General features: G+C 39.6%; 1 protein-coding gene and 1 long non-coding RNA gene across 7 annotated transcripts in view; one reads left to right on the top strand and one right to left on the bottom strand.

Annotated features, from left to right (window-relative positions):
• LOC105946762 overlaps positions 1–5,355 on the top strand; it is a 192,944-nt gene extending 187,589 nt beyond the window's left edge. Inside the window, exons 5-6 of one of the 2 annotated variants that reach the window (XR_004222041.1) lie at positions 3,376–3,462; positions 5,098–5,355. This is a non-coding gene — a long non-coding RNA (uncharacterized LOC105946762). Of the gene's footprint in view, positions 1–3,375; positions 4,273–5,097 lie in introns of those variants that run through there. The other variant, XR_001170200.3, reaches the window with a different exon arrangement.
• The window catches only part of sema6d (semaphorin 6D), a 238,976-nt gene that overhangs the window by 29,629 nt on the left and 183,504 nt on the right, over positions 1–25,843 (bottom strand). For 3 of the 5 annotated variants that reach the window (XM_012958564.3, XM_012958563.3, XM_012958565.3), the window contains exon 1: positions 14,491–15,384. The exons of 1 other annotated variant lie outside the window; for it this stretch is intronic. The gene's annotated coding sequence lies outside the window, so the exon portion shown is untranslated. Of the gene's footprint in view, positions 1–14,490; positions 15,385–25,843 lie in introns of those variants that run through there. One more of the 5 variants, NM_001126680.1, reaches the window with a different exon arrangement.

Below are 25,843 nucleotides of genomic sequence, written 5' to 3'. Positions count from 1 at the left end.
GCCATTCATATGACAGAATGAAATATCACTGAATCCACACAGGTGTGTAAAGAGACGTCCTATTTTTTAGACAAATAAAGAACAGAAAGGAAACACGAATGCCCAACGAGCTCTGCCAGCATGCTCAATCAGCATAACAAACAAACTGCTTGACGATGGAAGCACACAGCAGCCAGTCCAAAATGCTATTCAATGAATACCCAGCATGCATTCAACTCAGCCAGCAGTGAAGAGTCATCCCTGGGTCAATTTTTATTTGAAATTAATCAATCTGGATATAGCAATGTTTCATGAATATCAAACATTCAGTCACCTCATCGTACGCTGGATTTGTTTTCACCATTTAGACTTCAAAAGCTTAGCAGGCGAATGCAAATCTCTACACTTCTCCCCGGAAAGCCGCCTCGCTATCCAAGGAGCCTCAGACAGGGCTGCTATGGACATGTATAGCCATTAATAATTGAACTATTTTTATTGAAGGAAAGTTGACATTGAAAACAGAAGATTTTCAACATGAAATATCCTATGCGCCAAGTTTAGACTAGCAGTACACCAAGGTCTTGCTTTAAAGCTGGCCATACGCAGGCTAAGGTACATTGGGTGGACAATCCTGACAGATCTTTGTACCATGAATATCAGCCACTTGGATCTATCTGTGGCTGTGGCCAGTGCATGGTGCCTTGACAGATTACGGAGTGAAGGGTATGTGTGTGTTCGGTGGATCATCATAGGCTGGGAAAAGTGGATGATCCACCATGTGGCCTAACCGTTGGAAACAAGAGAGTATGCGGCCAGTGTATGGCCTCCTTTAACACCAAAAAATTTAAATGTTTTAAAGCAATTAAAATATAATGCACTGTTGCCCTGCACTGGTAACAGTTGTGTGTTTACTACAGAAACCCTACTATAGTTTATATAAACAAAGCTGCTGTGTAGCCATGGGGGCAGCCATTCAAGCTGCGGAAAAAGGAGAAAGGGCACAAGTTACAGAGCAGTTAAAAGAAAAGTTCTGTAGACTACAATGGGAATCTACACTGCTTATCTGTTATCTGCTATGTAACCTGTGCCTTTTCTCCTTTTTCTGTTTGAATGGCTACTTCCATGGTTACACAGCAGCTTTGTTTATATAAGCTATAGTAGGGTATAGTAGGTCAATAGTACAAATATATCAATGACTGATACACTTATTTTTTGGTGTTATTGTTCCTTGAAGCAAACGTTATTACTATCGATAATGATGAGCATCCATGAATCTGCTCATCATTCTAAATGTAAGCATGTTTCATCAACACCAAAACTATTCATTAAAAGCTTCACTTCTCTGCAGCCCCCTTACAAGAGTTGGCCAACCACATCCTTGCTGCTCATCTATTGTGGCTGGCTCGGTGCATTGTGATACATTAATCACAACCCACAGACACATGTCTGTCATCAGTGCTGACTAGCCATTGTTTTTAACAAATTACCCACAGTTGATATGCATGCGCATAGCCGCTCACACAAGGCAGGGGGGCAATAGTCACAGTGAGAGGTGGAAGATTCAGAGTTCAAAATCTGCCCAACTCAGCAGTCACCTAAGGAAACCATCTTTCTGCAGAAAGTCTGAAATTTACTCAATAATATAAATATAAATTTTATGCTTCATCTTTTTAACTGTAGACAACAACGTACAGGGTCAGGGAAGTTGTAGTTGAGCAACAGCAAGATGGTTGTAGGTTGGACAACCAAAGCTTTTGTTATAAACCTCTAACTCCGGCCCCTGTGTAGTTTATACATGTAATGTATAGGAGCAATGGATCCAGGGAAATTTAATTTCCTAATTGAATAAACTGATAAGGAAGTAAATGGAGTATATTTCAGTGATGGACGGTCACCAGGTTTTTATTTACTGAACATGTAATTACTTTGGTGAATGCTGCAGAAAAGAAAAGGACACATTAAAAAGTCGACGTAGCATTTCTGAATGTTAAAGTCAAACAGCAATGCTAAGCTGATGAGTCAACGCTGATAATAGTAGCCTTATTTGCATGTGAAATACACTAGGCAGGAGCTCATGAATATAGTCAAAGTGAAAGTTGCCTTCAATTAAAATTCTAATGAACACATTTTTTTCAACCCTTTATGACAGCACATATCTATTCCTGTACTTCCATAAACTGGTAGATACCAAAATGTTACAACTAGAAGCTACCAGCCATGGGTACCTTCAAACCCATGTCTTTTGAAATGCCACGTGCCATTGGTAATGTTGCGCAGTATGTGTGCTTTTTAAACCCCAGTGGCCTTGCTTACTGTGCATCTTTTTTTATTCTACTTAAGGGCCTATTTATCAAAATTCAAGAAAAACCGTGAATGCGGCTATACTCGAGAATATTCCTAAAGACCACGAATAGTCGGTATTTATTAAGGAAAAAATCCTAGAAAAGTCGCCAGAAAAAACCCGGCAAGTAACTGCTAGCGAGGCTCAATAAAAGTCAATGGGAATTGTCTCTAACAATGTTATTTATTTTCCTGTCTTTTAGCCTCATTGAAAATGAATGGAGCAATGTGATTTTCGGAAGACAAAACGTGTGTGGGAATATTCTGTTGCACTTTTTAATTAAATAAGCTTTTGTCGCAGTTATTTTTTCACGAACTTGAATTTTGATAAATCTGCCCCTTCATTTTTACAAATCATAAGTGACAACCCCCTATGGTTCTCTTGTACATAGTTCCATTGTAGCTTAATTGAAAAAAGGGATTGGTGCTCACAAGGAAGAAAGGCACCCCAGCTTTTTCCTATACAATCTATATATTGTAACAAACAAACAAAACATGTTTTATTCTGCTACCAAAATAATTACATAGTAAATATACTCCTTTAATAAGAAGGGGGATGTCTTTATAGTATACATCCATACCTTACTGCAGTTATCCCCAACCAGTGGCTCACAAGCAACATGTTGCTCACTGCCCCCTTTGATGTAACTCCCAAGTTTTGGAAGCACAGAGGCAGTTTTACTTCAAGCAGAGCCTCCTGCAGCCCAGCAGCCCATATTGGGCTACCAAATAGCCAATCACAGCCGTTCCTTGGCATCCCCAAAGAACTTTTATCATGCTTGTGTGGCTCACCAAAACTTTTTATATTTGAGTGTGGCTCACCAACACATTTTATATTTGAGTTTGGCTCACCAACACTTTTTATATTTGAGTGTGGCTCATGTGTAAACAAGAACAAGTCCGTGCCTCTCTGCTTATTAGCACTGTTTACAGATGTGCGGGAACTGGGACACATAACTGACAATAGCCAAAGTCTCTACTCTATACAGTGTTGTAAAGTTAGGCATACAATAGAAAGCTTGTCATTTGTATTTCTGCTCTATTCTTTGCTTTCAGAAAGACCTCCCAGAAAACACTGCTAGACTACTGGACAAGGCCGACTAAATGTTGCTCAGCGTGACCATCCATACCAAATGCTATTTGGTAAGGCTTTTACCATCCATGAGTTGACTCCAGCAATGGAAACCAATGATGCACAATAATCACTGGAGGATCACAACCTGCTGCCCTTACAAACAAGTTCCCAGCTAACACATACGCTAGCATCTGTCTAAAGTCCAAAAAGGGCCCTGTCTGCAATTTCCAAAGACTTTCTGTTTAAAAATGGCATAGAGCCACCCACATGGCCTCAGCAAAGTATATACAGCACCTTTGATGAGTACTGTTAGAAATGAGCACTTCTGGCTCGTTTGTTGTGACAGTCTCAATGTACCTCTGCCTAATGGTTTAAAATGTTGGGGTGCACATAACTTTCCCTTTTTGCTATAGTTTTTACAGGAGCACTGGCCATTTCCATATTGCAGCTCCTACCCTTCCCAGCTACAGTCCCAGGGTCGGACTGGGGGGTGCAGGCATTTTTTATGAACCAGTTACCCTAAAACAAGTATGCTAAATACCAGCAAGTGGCTATATCTCTTTTTAAACCTTATCCCACACATCCCATTATAAAAATACAATGACTGAATCACCATAAGGTATTCCCTTGGCCCTTGGGGACCTTTGTTGATTACAGAACAGCATTTTAAAGCCGGGGGCACAGAAAAGGCTACTAAAATGTAATGTGCAAGAAAAAAAAGGCAATTTACTTTAGACACAGAAAAAAAAAATAATGTGTATGGTCGTGGTGGAGATTTTGTTAAATCACTTTCTGTATTGACCCTGTTTATTGTTCAACTGTGCAGGCCTGCATGTACCAGTAGTGCTACATAAATAAAAATATACATACATATCAGATCTTAAGCACTCCTGCTGTAACAGAACTACCTCCAGCTTCTCCTAGGTTATTTGAATAATTGAGCAATTTAGAATAGTAGAAGGGATAACAATGGGTAAAAAAAAGAAATCAAAAGTACAAAACATGAAAAACACAATTTTGAAGTTGAAGTCAAACCATTATGGAATCACAAACAAAGTAGTATTCAAGGGATAAGAAATTATAGTGTTCCTCCCCCCCCCCCCCCACACCACCAAATGTTTCTAAGCAACCACAGCATCTTTGATGAAATATCACTTTTCTCTTTTACTTTGTTGCTTCTCATTAGGCTAAGAGCATTTCAGGAGGGCCCTGTATAGCAGTAAAAGGTTTAAAAGGGGATTTTAACTAATTGACATGCAGGAGGGTTGTGCATAACACAACTTGGCAGCGCTTGCTTCCTTCTGCAGTGGAAGTGTTAATGCCCTCTATAGTCCTCAAATTGCTTAATCAAATGCAGACTTTGTTCCAGTCACGCTAAATTTCCATATAATGGCTGAATGGCAGCATTTCGCCTCAATCTTTTGCTAACCATTTGGATTGGCAGCGATACTTTTTCTGTATTGTTATTTCGGGACTTAAAAAGAAACACAATATTTGACTTCAAATATCTCTTCTAATTATATAAAAGTGTATTGTGAAATAGACGCATGAAACTGGCAAGTTTCATTTAGGCTCAAAGTAAATGAAGGAGTAATTACTGGGATAAAGATACTTCAGAAGTAGACAGAAATAAACAAGGTCAGATACTTTCCCGCTGATGAACGGTGTGCTAATATACAGTTTTGTTTTTTTTTTTTTTTTAGAAAATTCCTCTATGTCGGTTAAAATGGGTAACATCAGGAAAATGAGATACTTCCTGCTGAATTCTATAATGATATATGGCGGTGGAAAAGACATGCCATACGTACTGTGTTTAGTAAAAATATATTTCTGTCAATACAGGTCAGTCATGCAACTTACAGACTAGAGTTACAAGGGGTTGCTTTCCCACACTGATTAAATGCAAGGGTAACTGTCCCAAAGTGTGACAAATTGCCCTCTATAGACATGTTTGCGTTTGACATAACTTGCTTTTGGGCCAAGCAGCTCATTTTGGCTTTACAGAATCCCAGCAACCACAGGAAATTACTCTTCATTTGTAACATTTGTATTTGCTTAAAGATGTTCACCTCTGTGTGAATTGACTGTGTTTAATCACTGCTTTGTGACAAAGTGGCCATAGATGGGCAGATTTAAAGCTGCCGATTATGAGTCCTGGCTTGTCTGCCAGTGTATGGGGAAGCCGACGGGCCTACCAGACTCATATCTGCCCAAAAGATTGCCCAGGTGCCGATTGGACAGGTTTTATTTTCATAACAGATCAGGGATTGCATCGGCTCATTAATGTGGTTCTCACTCTGATGGCTCTGTCATTTTAATTTAATTGTTTAGCCCTTAGGCCAAACAATGAAATTAGCCCAATATTGCCCATCCTTAGGTGGGCATACCTTGCCAAACTAGTGGATCTTAACATGTATGGCCACTTTTAAAGGTACTTGCCAATTCTACTATATGATGATTAGCATGCAGTGTCGGACTGGCCCACCAAGATACTAGGAAAACTCCCAGTGGGCCCTCTTGTTTCTAACTATTTAGCCTATTTTATGGTCATTCCCTATTTCTGTATGGAAACAAGGAAGCTTGATAGAAGAATAAAGTATGCACAGAAAAAGAGACTAGGAGAATAAAGAGTTTGAGGGAGGAATTAAAGTTTTGAGATAGGGCCCATGGTCCAGGGTTTTCTGGTGGGCCCCTGCCATCTCAGCCCGACACTGTTAGCATGAAGCAGAGTAAAAAAAGTAATTTGAAATAAAATTAAGTAAATATTGGCACAGATTTTGCTGCATACAGAAGAAAATACCACCTCTCCACTATTAGCAAAGCCAATGCCAAAATCCCTTATAAAAAGTCACCATCATAACACATGAGCAGAGTTCAATTTTTCTACCAGTAGAAAGGTTTAAAAGTGGGGACGTTACAAACCCTATAACAGCAGTTCTTTACAAGCCATACAGGGTAAATGATATCAATATTTTTCGTCCCTTTAAATATATAAAAACTCCAAGCACACATTTCCAAATATTTAAATAGCTGTCCTGTCTTATTTCTGTATTCTGTAGCCATTGCTGTTGCTCAGATTGTGAGGGGTAACAAATGGGCAGTTGTGTGTGTTTGCACAGTTAGTGGGACAAGAGAATGTGGGATCTGGGCAATGCTGGCTGCTCATACACATCTATTATTTATTCATCCAACACCTACTTGTTTGCAGATCTGCCACTCTCAAACCCTGACTTGACTAGTTTATGCTTTTTTGCATCATCTCTCTCCCTCTCTGGGGCTATATAATCATTTTGAAGAAATAGAAACTACAATGCCATTTTGGCAATTGGGAGTATAGTTTTACATTGCAAAGGTGGGCGATTCAGGGCCATGTAGCCCCAAAGCTGGGGGGGTTTAGATTTTGTTTACACAGGAAGTGTTGTGTGTACAAAACAGTTTCAGCTAAACCTGATGAAAGGCTTACCCGCCCTCTGCCTCAATCTCACATCAGCAGTTGTTTGCACCATTAAAATATAAGGCCGTTCCTGCTAGAGCCCACTCTTAAATCCATAACCTGTAAGGAACTATGCATGAATTTGTTATGCTTTTGTTTTTTTGATATTTTTGGGTGCTTTGTTCATTATCAGGTGGACTCATTCCATCATGTATCAGTGTGCGCATATAACTGGGTGTGCCCCCAAATAAGCATTATGCATCTTGTTCATTAGCACATGTATAAACATTTATGGAGAGGTAAATATAAATGTACACTCATGGACATGCACATCTACATTCGCTACAAGCCGAATATCCTCAGACCTGTATTTTAGAATAAAAGGGCACTATCCATGGAAACAATCATTCCGTCTACGTGTTGCATTTAAAATAACATGAATTTACAATTTTTTTGCATTCCAACAGAATGTCTTTAAATATCTTATAATGCAACCATTTGTACTTATCTAATTAATAGCATCATGGCAATGATTTATGATAAGGATGACCAGTCATGGTTTCCAAGCTTTACTCTACAACTCTAAACTGTTCACAAAAAGCCAAAAAGTTCCCACAAATACTTGGTCCTTTAGTATTTACTATGTGGTTATCTGTTTAGGAAAGTTGGCAGCCCCAGCCCATCACAAGTGGGAGCATGTATCTTCAGTAGAAAATACTCAGCTCCCTGTGGCTTGGTGTGCTGATGCAAGTGAATGGGGTACCATGGGAAATCCCAATATGCCCTGTTAATAAAGATTTTGTTGAGTCAGAAAAGTACAGCGCATGGAAAATCAACAAACACCTAGACACACTGGCAGAAATATGGATGATATAAAGCATACCCAAAGATTTTTCACGATATACACATAAATATCACCCTTTAATGCAGCCAATGCCGACAAGTAAGAAGATTTTAGCTACAGATATAAAAGCAGAGGGTTAGAAATCCTATTTACATGAATGATGATGTCAGCACAAAGTCTAGCACCACAGTCCCACCTTTCTGTCACTCAGCAATAAACTGTTATTTCAATGCAGTGCTTATTCCCACACTGGTTCTGGCACTTGCACGCTCGCTTTTAAGGGAAATAATATGCTTTTAAAGGGGAATATCTTTGACATAACACTATCTGATGTTAATAATCACTTTAACTCATACGGCAGGCACAGAATGGATTTTTTTAGCCCATTGCCAGTTTCAGAACATAGCCAGTGGCAACCTCGGGGCTTATGCACGCTAGCACTTTTAACCCAAGCATTTGTGTTTACTCTGCATTTTATTATGCTCCCTCTGTGCAATGCAATGTCAACAAGTATTTGCATTTGTTATGTATTTCCCCCCCTTTCTCTCTTTTTACGGAATACAGCCGTGTAGGTAAAAGCCCATTCTAAACACAATGTGTGCATTTGCAATCCATCTTGCATAGGCCCAGTGTTTAAATATGTATGTTTAGCTCTAAGTAGCGCGGCTGCATCCAACTTAGTGTCGCCAAGTATAGAATACACCTCCCCGGCACAGAAGCCTGCTTTTTATTTGCTTCTGTTCATAACACGTGCCAAAGCGGCACCGGCACATCAAGGGCTGGCAACAGAGCATGGAGGAGATGAGCTTCTACATTCCTTTCTGTGTTCTGGGAATTTCAGCCTCTAAGAACAAAATATTCTGGGCTGCTACAACATCACAAAAAGGAACAGCCCAACAGGTATTAAGGAGGAGAGATAGCGTTGTTAGCAATTAGGGGGAATAGGAGGGTTATTAGCAAAGGACTGACTGCCAGCAACCTCCATCCAAAGCCTTAAATTAGATAATGATAACCTTAGACACAGCTCTGGTTCCAGTCAATACCCATCAGCCCATCTGCCATATTTTGTTAATTTCCAGATGTTTCCAGCCTTCAAACAGAAATGGGTAAGTGGCTGGCTACGGCTGTGGGGTGAGCGGCACTTCATACTTACAATGTAAAATACAGCTAATTGTTACTCTTATTTCGTTTACAGGGTAACCCTTTTGAAATAAAAAATAATACCACTTTTGTTATTTTTTATTTCAAAAGGGTTACCCTGTAAACATTTTTGACTGGCTAACACGGTACATCACCTTTTCCTTACTCTTATTTCAACAGCTACACCAGATATTCTGGCTAAGTGCTGAGGCACTCTTTCCCCATTCTAAGAGAAGACGTCCACGCAGTGGTTTGCCCATCAATAAAACTGCCATTACTCTGACAACTTAGAATTACATTGGGAATAGATTGCAATGTTTCAGCCCAGACCAGGACTTTTATAAGTAAAGAGATGATGGTGCAAAAGTGCATAGGCCTTGTAAGTGAAAAGGCCTGGGTGGGGTCCCTTATCCCAAAGAGGTAAATCTGGTAAGGTGCTCTCCAACTGCTGAAAAGGTGTATATGCAATTTAAAAAGTCTTAAAACTATAGGGAGATTATAGGGGAAATATTCCAAGAAGTAGGGGTAACATTCCCTGTATTACTATGTGAATTTGCCCCATAAATAAGCAGTGTTTACACTTATAACCTAAGTTTTGCATCATTATATTTAATCCTATAGGAAGAGTGCTGCAATTGTTCTCTAAATTCCAGTCGGTCAGTATAATGTTCCTAAATAGATGTTCCATTAGAGAGAACTGCATGCTCAGAACATTTTGATCAGGTTAGCAGATTTTTCAAATTCAGGGCAAGCGATACTGCAGCTCCTACAAGGCAAATATGTTTCCTATTGAAGGTAAAATAAAGGACCCACATTATAAACAGGATTGGATTAACAAAATATATGCTCTAAACTAATGGGTGGGACACCACAAACATTTGTACATAAACATAAAATCTGTAGCTAGGCAAAACAAAAAAATATTCTTTTGTTCTTTGACAATCTGGAGGGTATTGGCCCTATTTTACCTGAGCCTATAGATGATATTTCAGCAGATGATTCAGGTTAGCTTACACTCATACCAATACATAAATACAAATATGCAGATAAACAAGTCTCTCCAAACATAAAGGGAATAATGTGAAGGTAAAACCCTCTTTAGAAACATAACCCTTAGCTGCCATTCCGTGTCTAGAGGATGCCTTCAAGCGATTTCCAAATCCAAACAGCAGAGCTTGCAACAAGTTTCTACAAGCTGGTGTCAATACATCTAAATTATATTCTTAAAAAGGGGGAAATAATAAAGCTTTTGGGTTTTTATATTGGCGTATGTACTGGAGGAAATATGTTGTATATATGGAAATGTTAAATCCTTATTTCTGCTATAGAATATGCACACTGTATTGTTAAATAGAAGGATATTAGACATTACTGAGAGGTCCTATGGCCTTAGGCTGCAGGCTAAGTGCTTTATAAAGGTCATTTGACACCAACGTGACTTCTAATAGCCCTAAAATTTTAAGTACGAGTATATAATTTCTTATAATACACAAAAGTGACACCAATATACACAATTATAAATCACACAACACCATAATATAAAGGAAAACAAATATTTACATTCATTTATAAAACATCCATCTACAGAGAGGGCAAAACCATCCTATTGCATTTGCTATGACTTAAATGTTTTCCAGTATTAAGGCACAGTGCTCCAAGTTACAGAAAGACCCTGTACCCATAAAACACGAGGTTCCCTGTATAATAGATCCCATACCAAACAGAAATAACAAAGCACCACCACTTTTATATTTAACCCACGGTAGCCAGGAGTGAAATCCAACAAGCATGGACAGCTAGCAGAGCCAAATGGGAAGAAGAGAGTTGGGAAGCCATTAAAGAAACAAAAGAAACTTCATGTTCTTGATGTTAACTTTTGTTGCTATGGCCCTTACAATCCTGGCAGTAATATGGAAGGGAAAAAAGCTCTAGCCAGCTGTGCTGTTCACAGTTGGATAATTTCTCTATAGCTCTGAATGGTTATGGAGCCAGTAGCCTGTTGTGACCAAGGACAGAATGATGGATGATCTACAGACTGAGCCCAAGTTGAAAAAAGAAGGCAGAAGTTCACTGCATGGTTGTTAAAATGCTAATATGGGTTAGTTAACAAAAGACTAATGGAAGAGAAAAGTTGGGGAAACAGACATATCTCATGTTATTTGTGTGCTCTAGAGATTTGAAGGCTATTCCTTCTCAAACACTAACCCCATGGAATGAAGACAATTTACTAGCCTTCCTGTTTGAATAAACTAAATCAATATATTATTAGCAGCTTGCTCCTTTCTGCGCAAGGCACAGAATATAGACTATAAAATACCCCCCACCATGATCGGAATTGGCATTGGAAGGATAAAATATGATTTTCTGTAAACAGTTCTCTGTCCATTATAAAGGGAGAACAATCCTACAGCTGCTTTCTTTTTAAATGTAGAATTGGCAGCTCTTCTCAATGCAGGGAAGAACTTAACTGACTGTTTATATGGATTTTTTTTTAAGTGATGGACTTATTTAATGTATGAAAAAAGGGGAAAAAACTGTTTTGGCAGTTTTAATTACAAAGCACTTTACTGGTGTTAAGGCGTGGAATATAACATTCACCCATGAGTAAATAATACACTTATCTTTAGTTTATTATAGAGGAAAAATATACTAATACACAAGCTGTGCAACCTGCAGCTCTTCAATCGTTCTTGAGCCAGACAGCACCCCAAACAGCTGTCAATTTTCAGATTTTTACATAGAAATTTTGTATATAGATCCCTGAATGTAAAACCTAATATGCAATAATTAACCAGACAGCTTAATGGGAGACAGCCATTAGCCTGGCTGTCCAACTGGAGACCCAGTGGCTGGGTGTGGCCCCCAATGAATTCATATACTGTCCAGCAGCCTGCTTGAAAGCTCCACAGACCTCTTTATATGGTATCAAAACGTGAAGGCAATCTGACCTGCTTTCATAGGGGTATATCAGATCATCTCACCAACACACGGCAAAAAGTTAAAGAGCACAAGAGTTAATCACATAAAAACATGCAATTTAAGTCAGAACGGATATCTGTACAGGATCACCTATTAGTCAGCTGAACACATCAGGACCCTACATGCTGTAATTTAAACAGCGATAATTAGATCTGCGGAAGGTCATCCAATTTAAATGTGTTATTACACTAGGACTAATTTAAAGATTGGTTCATGACAAAGCTGCCTTGAGATAAGATATAGCCAATGAGATCTTTCACCAGCAGAGCTGCAAAAAAACACACATCATCTGAGGACCGTGCTGTCATATCTGTTATTTAAAGCAACACAGACATATAACCCATGTGCTGGGCTACAGTAAGTGGAATTAACCTGCTGCCCTCTAATTATGGAAAAACTACATATCACCCCCCCCCCACACACACACATATGCTTTGCCACTTACCAATCACTGATCAATAATTGGAAGGTACCAATTTGGGCAAATCACCTTCATTATAATGTTTACATTATTTACTCAAAGCCAACCAGGTAACATAATTTATTCATTAACATTGCTACACCCTTTAATACATTTTTTGCAGTAAATTTTAAGGGGAAAAAAGGACAAATTGCACACTTGCTCATTTCTTAAAGAGAGGTATAATTAGATCCTCCAAGTATGCAATTAGATTGCAGTGACAGAACCCATTCGTCTTCTTATGAATTTCTTTTGAGCAAAGTAAATGTTTATAGACTGAAAGCAATGCTGCTTGCAGAAATTCTCATTAGGTATACAGTTACATTAAGCACATGAATGCTTTGCTCTGGGCACAAATAAAGCTGAATAAAGGCATATTCCATTACAGCACAAAAGCAATAGCACAGTCTCACACTGAGCTCCTTGTAAGCTGGACACCCCAAGCATACAAACAAGCATCTCAGCCAGTGCCTGAATAAAATAAACATTAAAGTCAGCAGAGACTCTATCAACCATTTATTTCATAACAGGATATTGACAAATCAAAATTATAGATAGGATAGATAGATAGAGATAAATAGACCGATCTAGAACACAAAAATCTATAGATCTATAACTTAAGAATAATAAATAATGGGTAGGCAAATGAACTCTAGCTTGGGGAACCAGGAGTGAGATATTTCTTAACTTCACTGTGGCACTTGCGTATACTAAATGTAGACTGTCAGCTCTATGGTACACTCACCCACTGTGTCTCAAAAATAAAGCCTGTACAGAAGTTTAGGATTAGTAATGCAAGAATAAAAACAATAATAACGTATTTTATGGGGGTTTTATCCTCATGGATATAAGATATCTGCAGTGTGTGTAAGGGTTAAATGCACCAGGATCGGGGGTTGGTTACATTGCTAATAGAATCTTTCAAGACACACACAGAATTATAATACCCACATTCAGCGTGGCACAGTCTGGTTTTGACACTACTTTGCGAAAGGGGTTTAAAAGCACAGTAAATGATGACTAAAAGATTAAATAGCTGTATCATATATATATATATAATACAGCAAGGGAGCTCTGCATGCTGCAAAGCAACTGGTCGCCGTTGCCGCCGTAGCAGTAAGTGCCCTGGTCTGTGACATATCACAGTACTTTGGAGCCCTGAGGTGTGGTTTCGGTAGGTGGTGCACTACTGAGATTTTCACTTCATTTCATCCATAGCCAGGCAATACACTTCACAAAACAAGTGACCTTTCAGAAGCAAACGAGGTAAAGAAATAAGATACTGCAAGGGTCTAAATCTAGCAGACCCCTTTGGTAAGGTGCCAACACATGAACAGATAAGCTGACCACGACAGGGCTACAGCAAAACACTGCTTTCAGCTGCTCAGCACCAGACAAGGCTGCAACGGACTCTCCTACTATTTGTTTCCATGCATAATTTATCACTAAGAATGAAATTCAGCTCCCTCTCCATCCCAGCACATTGCTGGTACCGACCAAGGAAGCATTTGGCATAGCATTTCCCTATATGCAGAGAATAACAGTGCCCAAAGTTCCAGCCCACTTAATGCATTAGAGCATATACCTAACCAGGGGATATACACAAAGCTGATAGACTTGCAGCCACCAAATATAAAAAAAACTCTTCAAAAAGCATGAAAATTAAATTCTATCAAAATAGCATGAAAATTAAATTCTATCAAAATAGTATGAAAATTAAATTCTATCCAAATAGCATGAAAATTAAATTCTATCCAAATAGCATGAAAATTAAATTCTATCCAAATAGCATGAAAATTAAATTCTATCCAAATAGCATGGATATCACATTCTGTCCAAATAGCAGGGAAATCACAGACACTGTGATCTGATATAGAGAAAGCACTGGGCTCTGATACAATAGTAATGTGTAAGAGACATGCCCAGGGCACCTCCAACAGCTCCGGGGCAGAAAGCTGCCCACTATGGGGCTAATGAAACCCCCAGAACGTATAGCAAATGTATATTTCTATATGTATAAATATCACGGGTGGTGAGTAGAAGAGCACTGTAGATAAAGGGCTGAGCAATGCCTCCTTAAATCTGATGAAGACTCCCAAATGAGTCCCTGTGAAAGCCAACAGAACATCGAGTTCGCTATCAGAACCACTGGGCTGGACAGAGCCCGGTTGCGGATAACAGGTAGCCCCGTATAAGAGGGCACTTTCCCCCTCACACAGTGAAGCACAAAGGAAACTTACCGAGTGGGGAATTAGTTGTGCCGCCTCCCAATGTCTCCCTGGTGCTACTTATCCCTGGGCACAGGCAAATGGCAGATCCTGGCACCCATCTGGTAACTTTGTGTAAGCTCCGAGCAATAGTCCACATAGGAGGCTTCCGATCCAGCTGCCGCTCGCAGGGAACATCCAATTGGGCTTAAAAGGCTCCGTACATCCCCCAGCCCCGCAGAGCCCGGCCAGTGCCTTGGGGCCCAGCTGTGTAATCTTTGTGATCTTCAAAGCTCCAGTCTGATGAAATGGCAGCGAGACAGCGGACTGCCCAAGCCCCCTCTACTCCAGCAGCAGCTGCACCTCCCCCCATGCACTTCCCATCCCCCTATAAACACAGCCCTCCGCTCCGGCTACAACTTCGCTCCAGATCAGTTCGCGCAGTGGGAAAGCTTGCCAGCCAGTCCCGAGTAGGGAAATCAATCCACACGCACACACTGCACGGCTAAACTTTGCCGCCTCCTCCCCCTGGCACACACGCCCAGCCTGATAGTAAAAATAGCCCCGGCGGGTAGCGCTGCGCCCAGATGCACCTCACACAGAGCAGCGACTGTAGCACAGAAGCACGGACACTAAGCGACCCTATAGCCCAATCCTCGCTTTCATCGGTGGCTCGGCTCCTATAGGGAACGAGATGATAAAGCGCCTTTCTGTCCCTGCTGTTGCTTCCCTCATACAGTGCTCAACTCTCTCAGCATATCCCTCCAGCACCGGGACAGGCTGGGAGCAAAACAAAGTCAGCCCAGGCAAATGGTGAAATCCGAGCCATCTCCAGTCAGTCCGTCAGTAGGGCTGCTTAGCTGGATTGTGGCAGCTCCTCCCCCAGCTGTGATCCTGCAGCACACATGCAGATTTGGAGGGTCCTCCTAGGTCTCTTCTTCTGTCTGTCTGTCTGGCAGAGTCTTACACTGGCTGGCAAACGCATTTACTTTTGTGCTTTTCAGCTTCCTCTGTGAGGTGTTTGTGTGACACTAAACACAGCACTTAAGCCAGGTGTACAATATGTTTTCTTCATGTATTTAGTCTTCCTTAATGAGTAGAACGCCGTTTTCCTGATAACATACTGGGGGAAAAACACCCCAAAGTGACTCTCAGTCGATAGTCACAGTTACTTTACTACAAATTTCTGTATCTACCAATATTATACTGGGATGTGTAGTTCAAAAGTAACCAGACAGGTGGCTCCGGTACTTTGGGCTGGTCCCGCTGCCGGGGCAATGGGGGAGCTCAGCCTGAAATTAGCTATTGTAAGATTTGGAACAGATCTAGGAAACCCAGCTAGCAGGCAATGAGTACTTTCTTGAGGTAGAACTTTACCAAGAACAGTACCAGGGATGAAAAAACTTGTCCTGGTATATTTTATAGGAAGATATCCATTGTTTTTTTTTACTAGAAATTCATTGGTTTTAGTGATTGCCACTAGCAATGTGCCCCCCATTTCAATCACTCTTTTCATATAGTCCTAGATGCTTAGCGGGCCCATGGACAAATATTGGATGGATCTTAAAGGAAACTTTAATAAAGTCTGGAAAATAAAGTACAAGCTGAGTTTAAAAGATCATTACTTGAACTAATTAATGTTGCCTTGAGAGGAAACTTCCCGCCGCCGCATATGCCATCCCACCGGCGATTTACATTTTCGCCAGTGGGATGGCATTTCGGGGAGATTAGTCGCCCGCGAACAGGGAGATTTGTCGCGGGCGACAGAGCCCTAACTGTGTGCCAGAGCCCTAAATGTAGTTCAAACTGATGTTAGTGTTTGTTTATGCCTGTCTTATTCCTACTTTAGTTCTCTAGGTCTGTAGATATATTGTTTCAGGAGTCAGAACCAGAAGTGCAGAGAATGCAAACAGCCAGGCAGGTACTGCTTTCAGTAGCAATTACAATCACAAATATCTGAACATTTAATGTATTTTGGAAAGTTGCTTAGAATGACATTTATTTTCACTGTTCTAAAAACTGATTTTGTATGGAGATTATTATGATTAATGTAATGTACACAGTCGTAATTTGAGATCAATTGCAATTATACTTTTTTTAAAAAAAAATGTTGTAGTTTCTGAACTATTGCCCTTTTCCTTTCCATCTCCAGCCTGGAACGTAAGTAGATCAATTCTGCGGCTAGATTTTTCTTTGTTATTAATAATTATTATCTTTCTGTTTAGCCCCTCTTCTATTTATCTTCCAGTCTGTCATTCAGACTGCTGCTTGGCTGATAAGTGGGACTCAAAAAAAAAGTAACTGTAGAGAGCTGCAGTACAAAAAGTAAAACAACATAAAGGGAAAGCTCACTTTCACTATTTTATTGATTGACACATTTTCAGCAAATTTCCAGTTGGTTTTCATTTTTAATGGTATATCAGTTTACTACCCCTCTGTGGCTTCAGTTTTAAAATGCAGTCTGGTTGTTGGGGTCACTGACCATGGTGGCTAGAACTGATTTATGGTATGTGCACCTTTATTCCTTATTTTCTGTTGAGGTTCTCTCACGTTCATCTTTAAATCTAATTTCCAAGCCACTGCCTGGTGCCTAGGGTAGAAAGGACCCTAGTAACTAGAGATCTACTTACATTTTAAACTGAAGCACAGCAGTGAAAAATGTTGATTACATTTTTTTCAATGAAGACCAATTTCAAATTGCCATAAAACAAAAAAACTATCCCATTAACAACTGTTTGCAATATTTCTTAGAATATTTAATTTTAAGGTGAAGGAGTCCCTTTAAGCTTAGCCCTGTACAAAATGGTGCACAGTCCTTGGATTGGCTGCAACCTCAATGATGGTTTAACAAAGCTTAATTTTGAAGCAACGTTGCTTGTTTTTTAACCAACGGCTATGGCTCATGAATCTTTGGACCTGGTAGTCCTATTGTTGCTTTTAATCCTAGAGATTGCCCTTTTAGATGCACATAGGGCAGTGAGAGGTGGACCTTGGCACCACTTTGCTTGCATTAGTATTGTGAGCAATGAGAGAAGGAGAGGGACTATTTGTTTGCCCTGTGTGCCATACCCCTTATTTTTGAGTATAGACATGGCACACCAATTCTCATTTTGTTTTTTAAACTAAAACCGAGGGGAGCTGTGTAATTTGTTCCTTTAATTAAAGACCCAATTTACCAACAGCTTTCTATAGGAAGCTAGCACTCTGCAAGCAAACACAGTCTTGTTCATAAAGCATTTTGCAATGCTCTCTCATACATTTTTAATAAGTGAAAAGCCTAGTGTGTAATCATTGAGATACAGTCTAGGCAAAGATGTTCACATTTATATTCAATAACAGGCACTAAATATTCTGAGAATTAAAGAGCTAAATGCTGCCTATGCTTCATTGTAGGTTGTTTTCAGGCAGCATAGCAGCTTTATGATTCTATTATTCTTAGCTATTACTAGATTGTTATGACCCCCCCAGTGAGCTGAAACAATGGGTAAGGGGTCAATGTATTAACCTTAAAGGCAGTAAAATATAGGTCATTTTAATTTTTAAAACAGCGTGCCACTCTAAGTTTTCTCCTGGTTTTGTAGCAGATAAAGATGTGTCTGTAAAGCTGGCCATACACGTGGCGATCTGACGATGTTTCGTACGACCGTCGGTCGCACGAAACATCGTCAGATCCGCCACACACCATTCAGGGCTGAATCGGCAGGTAAGGAGGTAGAAACAATAGGATTTCTACCTCCTTCTGCCGATTCAGCTCTGAAGGGAGAATTTTGGTCAGGCGCCTTCTATGGCGCCCGATCAAAATTTTCTAACTTGGCCGATCGGCGAGCCGACCGATTTCAGCAGCTTCCTGCGATATCGGTCGGCTCGCTGACATGCCATACACGCACCGATTATCGTACGAAACGAGGTTTCGTACGATAATATCGGTGCGTGTATGGCCACCTTAAGGCTTTCAAGGCATTCCTATTTCCTCCCCCAGCTAATTAACTGTGCAAATAGCTGATAAGAGGAGACTTCTGTATTCCCAATAGGAAAGTTATAGGTCAGCCATGTTTGTTTATTTTGCAAAGTTTCTTTTTACCAATATACTTTATTATGACTGAAACAGCCTAATTTGCCAACAAATCATTATGATGTTTAAGTATTGCATGGAAAATATATTTATGTGTGTCTATTAACACTTTTTACAGGTATAGAATCCCTTTATCCAGGAAGCTATAAATTACGCGAAGGCCATCTCCAATAGACTCCATTTTAATCAAACTATTCAGCATTTTAAAAATGATTTCCCTTTTCTCTGTATTAATAAAACAGTACCCTTTCCTTGATCTGAACTCATATAAAATGAACCCTTATTGGATGCAAAACAATCCTATTAGGTTTAATTAATGTGTAAATTATGTTTTTAGTAGACTTAAGATATAGAGCATTCTGGATAACAGGTTTCATACCTGTATAATAATGAGTCTTTGTGGGTTTAATGCACATCTTACTAATTATTGTATTATAAACATGCATCAGTTACAAAAAAAATATACATCATGCTGTGCATTGAAATATGGTGGCAATAAAATGCAAATCTGAATTAACATGATTATGAACAGGCAGAATATAAAAGCTGATGTTTTAGGTGCACTCAAAGCTGAGTTCCAAAAGCCCCAAAAAGCCCTCATGTGTTAGAGTCCTAATATAGTTTTTACATTAAATGTTTACTATTCCTTGATCTGTGGGTTCAAGAGCAGAGATCAGAGTCTGAGAGTCAATATAGACAATGTGGTGTTAAGCAATACTGTACATCACCTGACTATCCTCATTTGTTTGTAGCGCATAATCCTATTGCTAACCAATACAAATAATGGTATATAAATGAGCGAGTAAGAGAAAGGGCGTCACTGTGTCCTCACCAATTTCTCTGCATTTTCATGTTGGAGGAGGGGGTTGCCAAGGCATAAACCAAAGTCAGGCATCATTCTTTATTTATATTATTTTTAAATATTTATTTTTTCTTGAAGTAGTATGTTGGTTTAAGTGTTTCTTTTGCAAAGTAATACCACTATGTTAGGATTTTAATAAAGGTGGGCATGGCCTCTAAGTGCATTGGCACACACGGGGTTGCCTCCTTTGAGGGTCGATGGCAATTGCTAGGTTTATGACACAAACTAGTATCTATTGTCAGAAACTGCACATGTTTGCATTTTCAGGTGATTGTTACTGAGTTTCATTAGTTGTAATGGGGGACAGTTCCTGGGGATTTGTCACTTTGGATTTTTTCTGAGAAGAAACACAGCTAAAAACTACACATGCTCCCTCAAAAATGATAGTGGAGCAGGGGCTGATCCTTGACCCCTAAGTTTACCATGTGTATCCCATCAAAGTACATTGATTGCACACTTTGATTACATAGATGTTTTTTTTTTCCCATAGCCAATCTTGTACATTCAGACTTCCACCCAAAAAAGTGTTCATTATTGGTTTTGGCTGATACCCAAAATGTGAAGTTATTGTGCATGAGACAATCAATAACATAATGGCTTGGCCTCAGGTCACAGGCAGCTCAGACACAGTTACAAGAGCTCTACTTTCCCCTCCTCTAGGTCTGTGTTATTCTGTCAGTCAGATGAGTGATTCCCATCAAAACAAACAAAAAGTATAATATACACTACTCCATAAGATTTGACTACAAATCAAGCTCTAAAATTGGAAGACAACTATCAAAAATAATCCTATTAAATCTTACTGTAGTTTTTTTTTCATTTTTAACTGATTTCTGTTTGGTAATTTTGTGGGAAAAATTCTCAGTGCCATTGTGCTGGAGCCAAGATTTATACATGAATCTGTAGTGCTGCAAGGCAAATTCTACACAGAGAAGTACACTTGAGCAGCCAACAATGTTATAAGTGGTAGGGGGCTGGTAAAACAATGATCTGTTAAAAAAAAAAAAGAGATTAATTGTATTGCTACAAAATAATAAATAAAAATAATACATTGCCTTGAAACCATTCCACAGTAAAAGCAAGCAGCTGTCTGCCCAATTTGGCCACCCCGAGCCAATGATCAGAGCACATGGCTAGCCTGTGCAAAGCAATAACTCCACCTGGCCTAACAAATAACTGAAGAAGTTATAAAGAAGTATGACTTGAAACCTATTCAAGAGAAGCTGAAACACCAGTCACCATTTGCTAGTATGTGAACATCTTAAAGATGTAGTTATCCTTTATATCAACTTCATTAACTATATTCTGACATATTTTGCAGTAGGTCTTCATTTCCATCTTTTTATGTGGTTTTAAAATTATTTTGCTTACATATCTGGTTGCTAGGGTCTAATTCACCCCAACATCCACTTGGTTGTTAGGGTCAAAGTCCTGACAAAGCAATAGATTTTTGGCTGTCGGGGTCAGTGACCCCCATTTGAAAGATGAAAAGAAGAAGGCAAATAATGAAAAAGACAAAAAATTTGAGGCTAGAGTCTCACAGTAATCAGGCAGGCAAAGTAGATAGCAGAACTTTGCCTGTAATTTGTAGTTTAAGGGTTAACGTTTCCAATGCTAATGTCATTTAGTAAACAATTCAAAAATTTTATTTTTTTCCTATTCAGCAACAGCTGAAGATTTACAGATTGGACACCTATATGTGTCACCTTATAATCTAGAATGAAAAGCTGCAAAATGTGTTCAAACAGAAGACACATAGATGAAAATGACATTTTTAGTATAACATTAATGCTAAATAGCTGGTGGAGAATGCTTTGAATTAGAGTCCATACTGGCAGGACCAGAATAGCCATCTGTCAGTTATGCAAAACTCCTCAGCAGGCTATTGCTCGAAAAAGGTAGTGGGCTTGTGCCCAAATTATCTGATGACACACTCACATGCTGTGTTCTTAACAGGCCATTTTGGACTGCATTTGAGTTCGTTATTAGTTGCATCTGCTAGCCCTACTATAAGGATTCTTACCTTCTCACCTTTTTAATCCAGTATATATTTTGCAGTTATTTTGATTTAAACTGCATTATAAGTTGCCTACAACTGTGTGTGTGTGTATATACAGTGGTGTGAAAAACTATTTGCCCCCTTCCTGATTTCTTATTCTTTTGCATGTTTGTCACACTTAAATGTTTCTGCTCATCAAAAACCGTTAACTATTAGTCAAAGATAACATAATTGAACACAAAATGCAGTTTTAAAATGAAGGTTTACGTTATTAAGGGAGAAAAAAACCTCCAAATCTACATGGCCCTGTGTGAAAAAGTGATTGCCCCCTTGCTAAAAAATAACTTAACTGTGGTTTATCAATTTCAATTTTCAATTTCAATATCAATTTGTGTAGTCACCTCCAGGCCTGATTACTGCCACACCTGTTTCAATCAAGAAATCACTTAAATAGGAGCTACCTGACACAGAGAACTAGACCAAAAGCACCTCAAAAGCTAGACATCATGCCAAGATCCAAAGAAATTCAGGAACAAATGAGAACAAAAGTAATTGAGATCTATCAGTCTGGTAAAGGTTATAAAGCCATTTCTAAAGCTTTGGGACTCCAGCGAACCACAGTGAGAGCCATTATCCACAAATGGCAAAAACATGGAACAGTGGTGAACCTTCCCAGGAGTGGCCGGCCGACCAAAATTACCCCAAGAGCGCAGAGACAACTCATCCGAGAGGCCACAAAAGACCCCAGGACAACATCTAAAGAACTGCAGGCCTCACTTGCCTCAATTAAGGTCAGTGTTCACGACTCCACCATAAGAAAGAGACTGGGCAAAAACGGCCTGCATGGCAGATTTCCAAGGCGCAAACCACTTTTAAGCAAAAAGAACATTATGGCTCGTCTCAATTTTGCTAAAAAACATCTCAATGATTGCCAAGACTTTTGAGAAAATACCTTGTGGACCGACGAGACAAAAGTTGAACTTTTTGGAAGGTGCGTGTCCCGTTACATCTGGCGTAAAAGTAACACAGCATTTCAGAAAAAGAACATCATACCAACAGTAAAATATGGTGGTGGTAGTGTGATGGTCTGGGGTTGTTTTGCTGCTTCAGGACCTGGAAGGCTTGCTGTGATAGATGGAACCATGAATTCTACTGTCTACCAAAAAATCCTGTAGGAGAATGTCCGGCCATCTGTTCGTCAACTCAAGCTGAAGCGATCTTGGGTGCTGCAGCAGGACAATGACCCAAAACACACCAGCAAATCCACCTCTGAATGGCTGAAGAAAAACAAAATGAAGACTTTGGAGTGGCCTAGTCAAAGTCCTGACCTGAATCCTATTGAGATGTTGTGGCATGACCTTAAAAAGGCGGTTCATGCTAGAAAACCCTCAAATAACGCTGAATTACAACAATTCTACAAAGATGAGTGGGGCAAAATTCCTCCAGAGCGCTGTAAAAGACTCGTTGCAAGTTATCGCAAACGCTTGATTGCAGTTATTGCTGCTAAGGGTGGCCCAACCAGTTATTAGGTTCAGGGGGCAATTACTTTTTCACACAGGGCCATGTAGGTTTGGATTTTTTTTCTCCCTAAATAATAAAAACCCTCATTTAAAAACTGCATTTTGTGTTCACTTGTGTTATCTTTGACTAATAGTTAAATGTGTTTGATGATCAGAAACATTTTGTGTGACAAACATGCAAAAGAATAAGAAATCAGGAAGGGGGCAAATAGTTTTTCACACCACTGTATATATATTTATATTTAATAAGGTTAGGTTTGCAAAGAGTACAGTACAAGCCAACAGGTAGCTGTGCTGTTTATTTTCAATTAAAGTTAAATTGAGTACTCCATTAATATTTTCAGTGTATTACCATTCAGATAAAGTGTTGGTAGCATCAGGCAAATTTGGGCGCTTTTCAGCCAGTTGTCCTAAGTGCCATCAATCAAACATGTGGATTTGTATCTTTGCATTTGTTTTGCATAGGGATGCACCAAACCCACTTTTTTGGGTTCTGCCGAATCCTGGATTCGGTGCATCCCTAGTTTTGCATGTATCATCTTGTGATCTTCAAAATTACAGATATCTCACTTAATAACATCAGTTGATTATTTTATGATACCTTTAAATTCTGCCTTTTGTTTATTTTCAGTAGATTGTGTCAGGTAAGTTTCCTGCTTATTCCTTTCCCATGCAAATAAAGTCAGTAGAACACAATCATGCTGTATTTGCCTGAAGGGTGAGTCTTTTCCTGTTTGTTGACAGAGACACAGGGTTGGAAAGGTAAACTCAGATTTTCCAAGGGACCGATTCGGCAGCTAATCGGCCCGTGTATGGGGAGAGCAGAGCGGCCTGGCCGACCGATATCTGGCCTGAAATTGGCCAGATCTGGATCGGCCAGGTTAGAAAATCCGACTGCCCCATTGCCGCCCAGGGCCAAACGATCGGATTATTATTTTTTTTACCTAAATGCTCCCCGATATGGCCCACCCGTAGGTGGGGATATTGGGGGAAGATCCGCTCGCTTGGCGACATCGCCAAGCGAGCGGATCTGCTCATGTATGGCCACCTTAACTCCCACATTTAGAAATCACTGCTAATAAAATGTTCTTATTTAGCATTAAGCCTTTCCCACAACCATTTTGGGGTGAAAGGGGTGAAGAATAATATCTCAAGGGATCCTTTATCTCTAAGACTTATATTCAGTTTGAGTTGAAAAGCATTGATTATACTTACCCCCACCCAGGCCTTTGGAAGGTTGGAACCATTATGGGGATCATTTAAAACTGGTTTATGCACACCAACAACATTGATTCACTTGTTCTGCACTTTTGGCCGCTTCACACATTTCTAGCAATCTATGAACATGTAGCGTTTGTATATGTATATTAATTAACGTGTTGAAAGAAAATGCCAGAATACAGCTAAGATTTATATTGCAACAGAATGTGCTGCAGTTGACAAGCATTACAGATAGGTGCCAGGCTAAGTTAAAAAATATTTAGATTGGAAGGTCCCACTGGTCCTATTTTCATTCCGTAACCCTTGTTTGCAGCCATAGGTGCAGAGTACAAAGTCATAAAAAGTCTGCAGAATCATCAAAGTCATAAAAAGTCTACAGAACCATAGCTTGACTACTCACCAGCTGGGCTGCTTTTAGGAAATATTATATTTATCTGTGCTAACAATGCAGAAACCCATTTACTGACTCCCCAAATACAACAATGACCAACACATTTAGCTGTTATTTCTGAAATCATTAATAAATCATATTTAATGCAGTTCAGTAACACCTAATTGTGCTGTTACTGAACTGCATTAAATATGGTTTCCTAATGGGTTTTAGAAATAACCGCTAATTGTGCTGGTCATTGTTGTATTTGGGGTGAGATTCTGCATTACTAACTCCTTAAATACAACAATGTCCAGCACAAATTGCTGTAATTTCTGAAACCATTAGGAAACCATGTTTAGTGCAGTTCAGTAAGTTATGATGAGCCTAGTATATTGTACAGAAGAACTTTCCAACCTTTATGTAATGGACAAAATATTTGACTTGCAGTATATCCATGGGCTAGAATATATTTTAATTCATGTAGGTATTTGAAGGCCACGGCATATCTAGGGGGCAATGAAATACCTTATGGCAGCATTGTTCAACTTATTGCATATAGTTGGCATAGTATTTCTCATATAGCGTTTTCAAGGGCCAGATTAAATTAAAATGATGATGTCATACAGTGAAGTCTGTGGCGTTTTTGACTGGGGGCCATGAAAAACCTTTGGGGAGCCTAATCCGGCCTACATTTGGACTGCCCTGCCTTAGGGTACTGATATCTGACACTTTCGCCTAAAATACTCTACAGAACCCATATAGTCTAAGGCTATTTCAGCAATGTAGCCATGATATAACTGCATCACATGAAACAGCCCCGTGAAGCATGCAAGCATGACAGTAACTCTTTTAGAGCTGCTTTCCTGCTCTCATATAAGGATGGCAGAAAAACATGCAGCTTCCAAATCCTGGCCCATCAGCCAGTCCTGGGACCTGCAAAATTAAGTGTTTTTAAGTCCTGCTTGTCTTCCCCTACCCTTTGAACCTACAGGATAAAAAAAAGTTGTTTCAGGTGGCCAGGTACCAGGTGGGTGGATGAATTCAAGCACATCGGTAGACATCACTCAAGTGTTGCACATTTATTTTGATAGTTCTGAAAGTAGCCATGCAGGAGTCTGGGTGAAAACACTGGCTTTAAAGGAAAATCATTTCCACTGATTTTGATGCTACCTCTCCATCCTTTGATGCCACTTTAAAACTCTCCATTAATGTAGCAGCTCAAGAAAAACTGGTTCCAGATTTGAGCTAGTACACAGAGTTACAAATCAGACTATAACTTCATCTCCAGATGACTACAAGGTAGTGAATAATATTCTAACTAGAGTAAGCAACAGTGTTT

The sequence above is a fragment of the Xenopus tropicalis genome, chromosome 3 (genome assembly GCF_000004195.4).
Source record: "Xenopus tropicalis strain Nigerian chromosome 3, UCB_Xtro_10.0, whole genome shotgun sequence".
Lineage (NCBI taxonomy): Eukaryota > Metazoa > Chordata > Amphibia > Anura > Pipidae > Xenopus > Xenopus tropicalis.
This window is presented reverse-complemented; position numbering and strand designations above follow the sequence as displayed.